The sequence below is a fragment of the Argopecten irradians genome, chromosome 2 (assembly GCF_041381155.1).
Source record: "Argopecten irradians isolate NY chromosome 2, Ai_NY, whole genome shotgun sequence".
In the NCBI taxonomy this organism is placed as follows: domain Eukaryota; kingdom Metazoa; phylum Mollusca; class Bivalvia; order Pectinida; family Pectinidae; genus Argopecten; species Argopecten irradians.
This window is the reverse complement of record NC_091135.1, coordinates 3,731,014-3,743,322: the sequence shown is the minus strand read 5'-3', so window position 1 is coordinate 3,743,322 and position 12,309 is coordinate 3,731,014.

Sequence of the window (12,309 nt, the reverse complement as noted above, 5' to 3'; positions counted from 1 at the left end):
CTCATACACTAACTACTCTGAGTGCAGGCACCTCCTCATACACTAACTACTCTGAGTGCAGGCACCTCCTCATACACTAACTACTCTGAGTGCAGGCACCTCCTCATACACTAACTACTCTGAGTGCAGGCATCTCCTCATACACTAACTACTCTGAGTGCAGGCACCTCCTCATACACTAACTACTCTGTGCAGGCATCTCCTCATACACTAACTACTCTGAGTGCAGGCATCTCCTCATACACTAACTACTCTGAGTGCAGGCATCTCCTCATACACTAACTACTCTGAGTGCAGGCACCTCCTCATACACTAACTACTCTGAGTGCAGGCATCTCCTCATACACTAACTACTCTGAGTGCAGGCACCTCCTCCTCATACACTAACTACTCTGAGTGCAGGCATCTCCTCATACACTAACTACTCTGAGTGCAGGCATCTCCTCATACACTAACTACTCTGAGTGCAGGCATCTCCTCATACACTAACTACTCTGAGTGCAGGCATCGCATTTCTCCTCATACACTAACTACTCTGAGTGCAGGCACCTCCTCATACACTAACTACTCTGAGTGCAGGCATCTCCTCATACACTAACTACTCTGAGTGCAGGCATCTCCTCATACACTAACTACTCTGAGTGCAGGCATCTCCTCATACACTAACTACTCTGAGTGCAGGCATCTCCTCATACACTAACTACTCTGAGTACAGGCACCTCCTCATACACTAACTACTCTGAGTGCAGGCATCTCCTCATACACTAACTACTCTGAGTACAGGCATCTCCTCATACACTAACTATTCTGAGTGCAGGCAAGGTAAAAGAGAGTGTATGATTAGACAATAACTTGTTACTGTTGTATCAAGGTAAAGAGAGTGTATGATTAGACAATAACTTGTTACTCTTGTATCAAGGAGGTAAAGAGAGTGTATATGATTAGACAATAACTTGTTACTCTTTGTATCAAGGAGGTAAAGAGAGTGTATGATTAGACAATAACTTGTTACTCTTGTATCAAGAGGTAAAGAGAGTGTATGATTAGACAATAACTTGTTACTCTTGTATCAAGGAGGTAAAGAGAGTGTATGATTAGACAATAACTTGTTACTCTTGTATCAAGGAGGTAAAGAGAGTGTATGATTAGACAATAACTTGTTACTGTTGTATCAAGGAGGTAAAAGAGAGTGTATGATTAGACAATAACTTGTTACTCTTGTATCAAGGTGGTAAAGAGTGTGTATGATTAGACAATAACTTGTTACTCTTGTAATCAAGGAGGTAAAGAGAGTGTATGATTAGACAATAACTTGTTACTCTTGTATCAAGGAGGTAAAGAGAGTGTATGATTAGACAATAACTTGTTACTCTTGTATCAAGGAGGTAAAGAGAGTGTATGATTAGACAATAACTTGTTACTCTTGTATCAAGGAGGTAAAGAGAGTGTATGATTAGACAATAACTTGTTACTGTTGTATCAAGGAGGTAAAAGAGAGTGTATGATTAGACAATAACTTGTTTACTCTTGTATCAAGGAGGTAAAGAGAGTGTATGATTAGACAATAACTTGTTACTCTTGTATCAAGGAGGTAAAGAGAGTGTATGATTAGACAATAACTTGTTACTCTTGTATCAAGGAGGTAAAGAGAGTGTATGATTAGACAATAACTTGTTACTCTTGTATCAAGGAGAGGTAAAGGTTAGAGAGTAAAGATAGATGATTAGACAATAACTTGTTACTCTTGTATCAAGGAAGGTAAAGAGAGTGTATGATTAGACAATAACTTGTTACTCTTGTATCAAGGAGGTAAAGAGAGTGTATGATTAGACAATAACTTGTTACTCTTGTATCAAGGAGGTAAAGAGAGTGTATGATTAGACAATAACTTGTTACTCTTTGTATCAAGGAGGTAAAGAGAGTGTATATTAGACAATAACTTGTTACTCTTGTATCAAGAGTAAAGAGAGTGTATGATTAGACAATAACTTGTTACTCTTGTATCAAGGAGGTAAAGAGAGTGTATGATTAGACAATAACTTGTTACTCTTGTATCAAGGAGGTAAAGAGAGTGTATGATTAGACAATAACTTGTTACTCTTGTATCAAGGAGGTAAAGAGAGTGTATGATTAGACAATAACTTGTTACTCTTGTATCAAGGAGGTAAAGAGAGTGTATGATTAGACAATAACTTGTTACTGTTGTATCAAGGAGGTAAAGAGAGTGTATGATTAGACAATAACTTGTTACTCTTGTATCAAGGAGGTAAAGAGAGTGTATGATTAGACAATAACTTGTTACTCTTGTATCAAGGAGGTAAAGAGAGTGTATGATTAGACAATAACTTGTTACTCTTGTATCAAGGAGGTAAAGAGAGTGTATGATTAGACAATAACTTGTTACTCTTGTATCAAGGAGGTAAAGAGAGTGTATGATTAGACAATAACTTGTTACTCTTGTATCAAGGAGGTAAAGAGAGTGTATGATTAGACAATAACTTGTTACTCTTGTATCAAGGAGAGTGTATGATTAGACAATAACTTGTTACTGTTGTATCAAGGAGGTAAAGAGAGTGTATGATTAGACAATAACTTGTTACTCTTGTATCAAGGTAAAGAGAGTGTATGATTAGACAATAACTTGTTACTCTTGTATCAAGGAGAGAGTGTATGATTAGACAATAACTTGTTACTCTTGTATCAAGGAGGTAAAGAGAGTGTATGATTAGACAATAACTTGTTACTCTTGTATCAAGGAGGTAAAGAGAGTGTATGATTAGACAATAACTTGTTACTCTTGTATCAAGGAGGTAAAGAGAGTGTATGATTAGACAATAACTTGTTACTCTTGTATCAAGGAGGTAAAGAGAGTGTATGATTAGACAATAACTTGTTACTCTTGTATCAAGGAGGTAAAGAGAGTGTATGATTAGACAATAACTTGTTACTCTTGTATCAAGGAGGTAAAGAGAGTGTATGATTAGACAATAACTTGTTACTCTTGTATCAAGGAGGTAAAGAGAGTGTATGATTAGACAATAACTTGTTACTCTTGTATCAAGGAGGTAAAGAGAGTGTATGATTAGACAATAACTTGTTACTCTTGTATCAAGGAGGTAAAGAGAGTGTATGATTAGACAATAACTTGTTACTCTTGTATCAAGGAGGTAAAGAGAGTGTATGATTAGACAATAACTTGTTACTCTTGTATCAAGGAGGTAAAGAGAGTGTATCAAGTGATGTAGACAATAACTTGTTACTCTTGTATCAAGGAGGTAAAGAGAGTGTATGATTAGACAATAACTTGTTACTGTTGTATCAAGGAGGTAAAGAGAGTGTATGATTAGACAATAACTTGTTACTGTTGTATCAAGGAGGTAAAGAGAGTGTATGATTAGACAATAACTTGTTACTCTTGTATCAAGGAGGTAAAGAGAGTGTATGATTAGACAATAACTTGTTACTCTTGTATCAAGGTAAAGAGAGTGTATGATTAGACAATAACTTGTTACTCTTGTATCAAGGAGGTAAAGAGAGTGTATGATTAGACAATAACTTGTTACTCTTGTATCAAGGAGGTAAAGAGAGTGTATGATTAGACAATAACTTGTTACTCTTGTATCAAGGAGTAAAGAGAGTGTATGATTAGACAATAACTTGTTACTCTTGTATCAAGGAGGTAAAGAGAGTGTATGATTAGACAATAACTTGTTACTCTTGTATCAAGGTAAAGAGAGTGTATGATTAGACAATAACTTGTTACTCTTGTATCAAGGAGGTAAAGAGAGTGTATGATTAGACAATAACTTGTTACTCTTGTATCAAGGAGGTAAAGAGAGTGTATGATTAGACAATAACTTGTTACTCTTGTATCAAGGAGGTAAAGAGAGTGTATGATTAGACAATAACTTGTTACTCTTGTATCAAGGAGGTAAAGAGAGTGTATGATTAGACAATAACTTGTTACTCTTGTATCAAGGAGGTAAAGAGAGTGTATGATTAGACAATAACTTGTTACTCTTGTATCAAGGAGGTAAAGAGAGTGTATGATTAGACAATAACTTGTTACTCTTGTATCAAGGAGGTAAAGAGAGTGTATGATTAGACAATAACTTGTTACTCTTGTATCAAGGAGGTAAAGAGAGTGTATGATTAGACAATAACTTGTTACTCTTGTATCAAGGAGGTAAAGAGAGTGTATGATTAGACAATAACTTGTTACTCTTGTATCAAGGAGGTAAAGAGAGTGTATGATTAGACAATAACTTGTTACTCTTGTATCAAGGAGGTAAAGAGAGTGTATGATTAGACAATAACTTGTTACTCTTGTATCAAGGAGGTAAAGAGAGTGTATGATTAGACAATAACTTGTTACTCTTGTATCAAGGAGTAAAGAGAGTGTATGATTAGACAATAACTTGTTACTCTTGTATCAAGGAGGTAAAGAGAGTGTATGATTAGACAATAACTTGTTACTCTTGTATCAAGGAGGTAAAGAGAGTGTATGATTAGACAATAACTTGTTACTCTTGTATCAAGGAGGTAAAGAGAGTGTATGATTAGACAATAACTTGTTACTCTTGTATCAAGGAGGTAAAGAGAGTGTATGATTAGACAATAACTTGTTACTCTTGTATCAAGGAGGTAAAGAGAGTGTATGATTAGACAATAACTTGTTACTCTTGTATCAAGGAGGTAAAGAGAGTGTATGATTAGACAATAACTTGTTACTCTTGTATCAAGGAGGTAAAGAGAGTGTATGATTAGACAATAACTTGTTACTCTTGTATCAAGGTAGGTAAAGAGAGTGTATGATTAGACAATAACTTGTTACTCTTGTATCAAGGAGGTAAAGAGAGTGTATGATTAGACAATAACTTGTTACTCTTGTATCAAGGAGGTAAAGAGAGTGTATGATTAGACAATAACTTGTTACTCTTGTATCAAGGAGGTAAAGAGAGTGTATGATTAGACAATAACTTGTTACTCTTGTATCAAGGAGGTAAAGAGAGTGTATGATTAGACAATAACTTGTTACTCTTGTATCAAGGAGGTAAAGAGAGTGTATGATTAGACAATAACTTGTTACTCTTGTATCAAGGAGGTAAAGAGAGTGTATGATTAGACAATAACTTGTTACTCTTGTATCAAGGAGGTAAAGAGAGTGTATGATTAGACAATAACTTGTTACTCTTGTATCAAGGAGGTAAAGAGAGTGTATGATTAGACAATAACTTGTTACTCTTGTATCAAGGAGGTAAAGAGAGTGTATGATTAGACAATAACTTGTTACTCTTGTATCAAGGAGGTAAAGAGAGTGTATGATTAGACAATAACTTGTTACTCTTGTATCAAGGAGGTAAAGAGAGTGTATGATTAGACAATAACTTGTTACTCTTGTATCAAGGAGGTAAAGAGAGTGTATGATTAGACAATAACTTGTTACTCTTGTATCAAGGAGGTAAAGAGAGTGTATGATTAGACAATAACTTGTTACTCTTGTATCAAGGAGGTAAAGAGAGTGTATGATTAGACAATAACTTGTTACTCTTGTATCAAGGAGGTAAAGAGAGTGTATGATTAGACAATAACTTGTTACTCTTGTATCAAGGTAAAGAGAGTGTATGATTAGACAATAACTTGTTACTCTTGTATCAAGGAGGTAAAGAGAGTGTATGATTAGACAATAACTTGTTACTCTTGTATCAAGGAGGTAAAGAGAGTGTATGATTAGACAATAACTTGTTACTCTTGTATCAAGGTAAAGAGAGTGTATGATTAGACAATAACTTGTTACTCTTGTATCAAGGAGGTAAAGAGAGTGTATGATTAGACAATAACTTGTTACTCTTGTATCAAGGAGGTAAAGAGAGTGTATGATTAGACAATAACTTGTTACTCTTGTATCAAGGAGGTAAAGAGAGTGTATGATTAGACAATAACTTGTTACTCTTGTATCAAGGAGGTAAAGAGAGTGTATGATTAGACAATAACTTGTTACTCTTGTATCAAGGAGGTAAAGAGAGTGTATGATTAGACAATAACTTGTTACTCTTGTATCAAGGAGGTAAAGAGAGTGTATGATTAGACAATAACTTGTTACTCTTGTATCCAAGGAGGTAAAGAGAGTGTATGATTAGACAATAACTTGTTACTCTTGTATCAAGGAGGTAAAGAGAGTGTATGATTAGACAATAACTTGTTACTCTTGTATCAAGGAGGTAAAGAGAGTGTATGATTAGACAATAACTTGTTACTCTTGTATCAAGGAGGTAAAGAGAGTGTATGATTAGACAATAACTTGTTACTCTTGTATCAAGGAGGTAAAGAGAGTGTATGATTAGACAATAACTTGTTACTCTTGTATCAAGGAGGTAAAGAGAGTGTATGATTAGACAATAACTTGTTACTCTTGTATCAAGGAGGTAAAGAGAGTGTATGATTAGACAATAACTTGTTACTCTTGTATCAAGGAGGTAAAGAGAGTGTATGATTAGACAATAACTTGTTACTCTTGTATCAAGGAGGTAAAGAGAGTGTATGATTAGACAATAACTTGTTACTCTTGTATCAAGGAGGTAAAGAGAGTGTATGATTAGACAATAACTTGTTACTCTTGTATCAAGGAGGTAAAGAGAGTGTATGATTAGACAATAACTTGTTACTCATGTATCAAGGAGGTAAAGAGAGTGTATGATTAGACAATAACTTGTTACTCTTGTATCAAGGAGGTAAAGAGAGTGTATGATTAGACAATAACTTGTTACTCTTGTATCAAGGGTAAAGAGAGTGTATGATTAGACAATAACTTGTTACTCTTGTATCAAGGAGGTAAAGAGAGTGTATGATTAGACAATAACTTGTTACTCTTGTATCAAGGAGGTAAAGAGAGTGTATGATTAGAGACAATAACTTGTTACTCTTGTATCAAGGAGGTAAAGAGAGTGTATGATTAGACAATAACTTGTTACTCTTGTATCAAGGAGGTAAAGAGAGTGTATGATTAGACAATAACTTGTTACTCTTGTATCAAGGAGGTAAAGAGAGTGTATGATTAGACAATAACTTGTTACTCTTGTATCAAGGAGGTAAAGAGAGTGTATGATTAGACAATAACTTGTTACTCTTGTATCAAGGAGGTAAAGAGAGTGTATGATTAGACAATAACTTGTTACTCTTGTATCAAGGAGGTAAAGAGAGTGTATGATTAGACAATAACTTGTTACTCTTGTATCAAGGAGGTAAAGAGAGTGTATGATTAGACAATAACTTGTTACTCTTGTATCAAGGAGGTAAAGAGAGTGTATGATTAGACAATAACTTGTTACTCTTGTATCAAGGAGGTAAAGAGAGTGTATGATTAGACAATAACTTGTTACTCTTGTATCAAGGAGGTAAAGAGAGTGTATGATTAGACAATAACTTGTTACTCTTGTATCAAGGAGGTAAAGAGAGAGTATGATTAGACAATAACTTGTTACTTAGTATCAAGGTAAAGAGAGTGTATGATTAGACAATAACTTGTTATCTTGTATCAAGGAGGTAAAGAGAGTGTATGATTAGACAATAACTTGTTACTCTTGTATCAAGGAAGTAAAGAGAGTGTATGATTAGACAATAACTTGTTACTCTTGTATCAAGGAGGTAAAGAGAGTGTATGATTAGACAATAACTTGTTACTCATGTATCAAGGAGGTAAAGAGAGTGTATGATTAGACAATAACTTGTTACTCTTGTATCAAGGAGGTAAAGAGAGTGTATGATGATTAGACAATAACTTGTTACTCTTGTATCAAGGAGGTAAAGAGAGTGTATGATTAGACAATAACTTGTTACTCTTGTATCAAGGAGGTAAAGAGAGTGTATGATTAGACAATAACTTGTTACTCTTGTATCAAGGAGGTAAAGAGAGTGTATGATTAGACAATAACTTGTTACTCTTGTATCAAGGAGGTAAAGAGAGTGTATGATTAGACAATAACTTGTTACTCTTGTATCAAGGAGGTAAAGAGAGTGTATGATTAGACAATAACTTGTTACTCTTGTATCAAGGAGGTAAAGAGAGTGTATGATTAGACAATAACTTGTTACTCTTGTATCAAGGAGGTAAAGAGAGTGTATGATTAGACAATAACTTGTTACTCTTGTATCAAGGAGGTAAAGAGAGTGTATGATTAGACAATAACTTGTTACTCTTGTATCAAGAAGAGTGTATGATCAAGGTATTGTAAAGGTAAAGAGAGTGTATGATTAGACAATAACTTGTTACTCTTGTATCAAGGAGGTAAAGAGAGTGTATGATTAGACAATAACTTGTTACTCTTGTATCAAGGAGGTAAAGAGAGTGTATGATTAGACAATAACTTGTTACTCTTGTATCAAGGAGGTAAAGAGAGTGTATGATTAGACAATAACTTGTTACTCTTGTATCAAGGAGGTAAAGAGAGTGTATGATTAGACAATAACTTGTTACTCTTGTATCAAGGAGGTAAAGAGAGTGTATGATTAGACAATAACTTGTTACTCTTGTATCAAGGAGGTAAAGAGAGTGTATGATTAGACAATAACTTGTTACTCTTGTATCAAGGAGGTAAAGAGAGTGTATGATTAGACAATAACTTGTTACTCTTGTATCAAGGAAAGAAGGTATGACAATAACTTGTTACTTGTATCAAGGAGGTAAAGAGAGTGTATGATTAGACAATAACTTGTTACTCTTGTATCAAGGAGGTAAAGAGAGTGTATGATTAGACAATAACTTGTTACTCTTGTATCAAGGAGGTAAAGAGAGTGTATGATTAGACAATAACTTGTTACTCTTGTATACAAGGAGGTAAAGAGAGTGTATGATTAGACAATAACTTGTTACTCTTGTATCAAGGAGGTAAAGAGAGTGTATGATTAGACAATAACTTGTTACTCTTGTATCAAGGAGGTAAAGAGAGTGTATGATTATAAGACAATAACTTGTTACTCTTGTATCAAGGAGGTAAAGAGAGTGTATGATTAGACAATAACTTGTTACTCTTGTATCAAGGAGGTAAAGAGAGTGTATGATTAGACAATAACTTGTTACTCTTGTATCAAGGAGGTAAAGAGAGTGTATGATTAGACAATAACTTGTTACTCTTGTATCAAGGAGGTAAAGAGAGTGTATGATTAGACAATAACTTGTTACTCTTGTATCAAGGAGGTAAAGAGAGTGTATGATTAGACAATAACTTGTTACTCTTGTATCAAGGTAAAGAGAGTGTATGATTAGACAATAACTTGTTACTCTTGTATCAAGGAGGTAAAGAGAGTGTATGATTAGACAATAACTTGTTACTCTTGTATCAAGGAGGTAAAGAGAGTGTATGATTAGACAATAACTTGTTACTCTTGTATCAAGGTAAAGAGAGTGTATGATTAGACAATAACTTGTTACTCTTGTATCAAGGAGGTAAAGAGAGTGTATGATTAGACAATAACTTGTTACTGTTGTATCAAGGAGGTAAAGAGAGTGTATGATTAGACAATAACTTGTTACTCTTGTATCAAGGAGGTAAAGAGAGTGTATGATTAGACAATAACTTGTTACTCTTGTATCAAGGAGGTAAAGAGAGTGTATGATTAGACAATAACTTGTTACTCTTGTATCAAGGAGGTAAAGAGAGTGTATGATTAGACAATAACTTGTTACTCTTGTATCAAGGAGGTAAAGAGAGTGTATGATTAGACAATAACTTGTTACTCTTGTATCAAGGAGGTAAAGAGAGTGTATGATTAGACAATAACTTGTTACTCTTGTATCAAGGAGGTAAAGAGAGTGTATGATTAGACAATAACTTGTTACTCTTGTATCAAGGAGGTAAAGAGAGTGTATGATTAGACAATAACTTGTTACTGTTGTATCAAGGAGGTAAAGAGAGTGTATGATTAGACAATAACTTGTTACTCTTGTATCAAGGAGGTAAAGAGAGTGTATGATTAGACAATAACTTGTTACTCTTGTATCAAGGAGGTAAAGAGAGTGTATGATTAGACAATAACTTGTTACTCTTGTATCAAGGAGGTAAAGAGAGTGTATGATTAGACAATAACTTGTTACTCTTGTATCAAGGTAAAGAGAGTGTATGATTAGACAATAACTTGTTACTCTTGTATCAAGGAGGTAAAGAGAGTGTATGATTAGACAATAACTTGTTACTCTTGTATCAAGGAGGTAAAGAGAGTGTATGATTAGACAATAACTTGTTACTCTTGTATCAAGGAGGTAAAGAGAGTGTATGATTAGACAATAACTTGTTACTCTTGTATCAAGGAGGTAAAGAGAGTGTATGATTAGACAATAACTTGTTACTCTTGTATCAAGGAGGTAAAGAGAGTGTATGATTAGACAATAACTTGTTACTCTTGTATCAAGGAGGTAAAGAGAGTGTATGATTAGACAATAACTTGTTACTCTTGTATCAAGGAGGTAAAGAGAGTAATGATTAGACAATAACTTGTTACTCTTGTATCAAGGAGGTAAAGAGAGTGTATGATTAGACAATAACTTGTTACTCTTGTATCAAGGAGGTAAAGAGAGTGTATGATTAGACAATAACTTGTTACTCTTGTATCAAGGAGGTAAAGAGAGTGTATGATTAGACAATAACTTGTTACTCTTGTATCAAGGAGGTAAAGAGAGTGTATGATTAGACAATAACTTGTTACTCTTGTATCAAGGAGGTAAAGAGAGTGTATGATTAGACAATAACTTGTTACTCTTGTATCAAGGAGGTGTATGAAGAGACAATAACTGTTACTTTGTATCAGTAAGAGAGTGTATGATTAGACAATAACTTGTTACTCTTGTATCAAGGAGGTAAAGAGAGTGTATGATTAGACAATAACTTGTTACTCTTGTATCAAGGAGGTAAAGAGAGTGTATGATTAGACAATAACTTGTTACTCTTGTATCAAGGAGGTAAAGAGAGTGTATGATTAGACAATAACTTGTTACTCTTGTATCAAGGAGGTAAAGAGAGTGTATGATTAGACAATAACTTGTTACTCTTGTATCAAGGAGGTAAAGAGAGTGTATGATTAGACAATAACTTGTTACTCTTGTATCAAGGAGGTAAAGAGAGTGTATGATTAGACAATAACTTGTTACTCTTGTATCAAGGAGGTAAAGAGAGTGTATGATTAGACAATAACTTGTTACTCTTGTATCAAGGAGGTAAAGAGAGTGTATGATTAGACAATAACTTGTTACTCTTGTATCAAGGAGGTAAAGAGAGTGTATGATTAGACAATAACTTGTTACTCTTGTATCAAGGAGGTAAAGAGAGTGTATGATTAGACAATAACTTGTTACTCTTGTATCAAGGAGGTAAAGAGAGTGTATGATTAGACAATAACTTGTTACTCTTGTATCAAGGAGGTAAAGAGAGTGTATGATTAGACAATAACTTGTTACTCTTGTATCAAGGAGGTAAAGAGAGTGTATGATTAGACAATAACTTGTTACTCTTGTATCAAGGAGGTAAAGAGAGTGTATGATTAGACAATAACTTGTTACTCTTGTATCAAGGAGGTAAAGAGAGTGTATGATTAGACAATAACTTGTTACTCTTGTATCAAGGAGGTAAAGAGAGTGTATGATTAGACAATAACTTGTTACTCTTGTATCAAGGAGGTAAAGAGAGTGTATGATTAGACAATAACTTGTTACTCTTGTATCAAGGAGGTAAAGAGAGTGTATGATTAGACAATAACTTGTTACTCTTGTATCAAGGAGGTAAAGAGAGTGTATGATTAGACAATAACTTGTTACTCTTGTATCAAGGAGGTAAAGAGAGTGTATGATTAGACAATAACTTGTTACTCTTGTATCAAGGAGGTAAAGAGAGTGTATGATTAGACAATAACTTGTTACTCTTGTATCAAGGAGGTAAAGAGAGTGTATGTGACTACTCCCCAAGCAGACAGGAAGTGACTGATGTAAACAAACCATCGCGTCCTTACCCCAAGTTTCTCCTTCACTATTGAACAAAAGATGAAAACAATGGCTTAATTTAGACATACAGACAGAAAACACAAATGATAACAATAACCTCTAACCTTTAAGTTATATGTGACGTATTTTTCATTCTCACAAATCAACACGAGCTTTTAATATGTTATCTATTACCAAAAGTTACCAACATTTTGAGAATTACAGTCATTTTTAATGCTTACGTTTTAATTTTACAAATACATTTAAGAGCTGAAAATGATTTTTGGTAGTTCTGCCAAAAATCATTATATTAACATCTGTAGTGAAGTGAAATGAGTCCATAC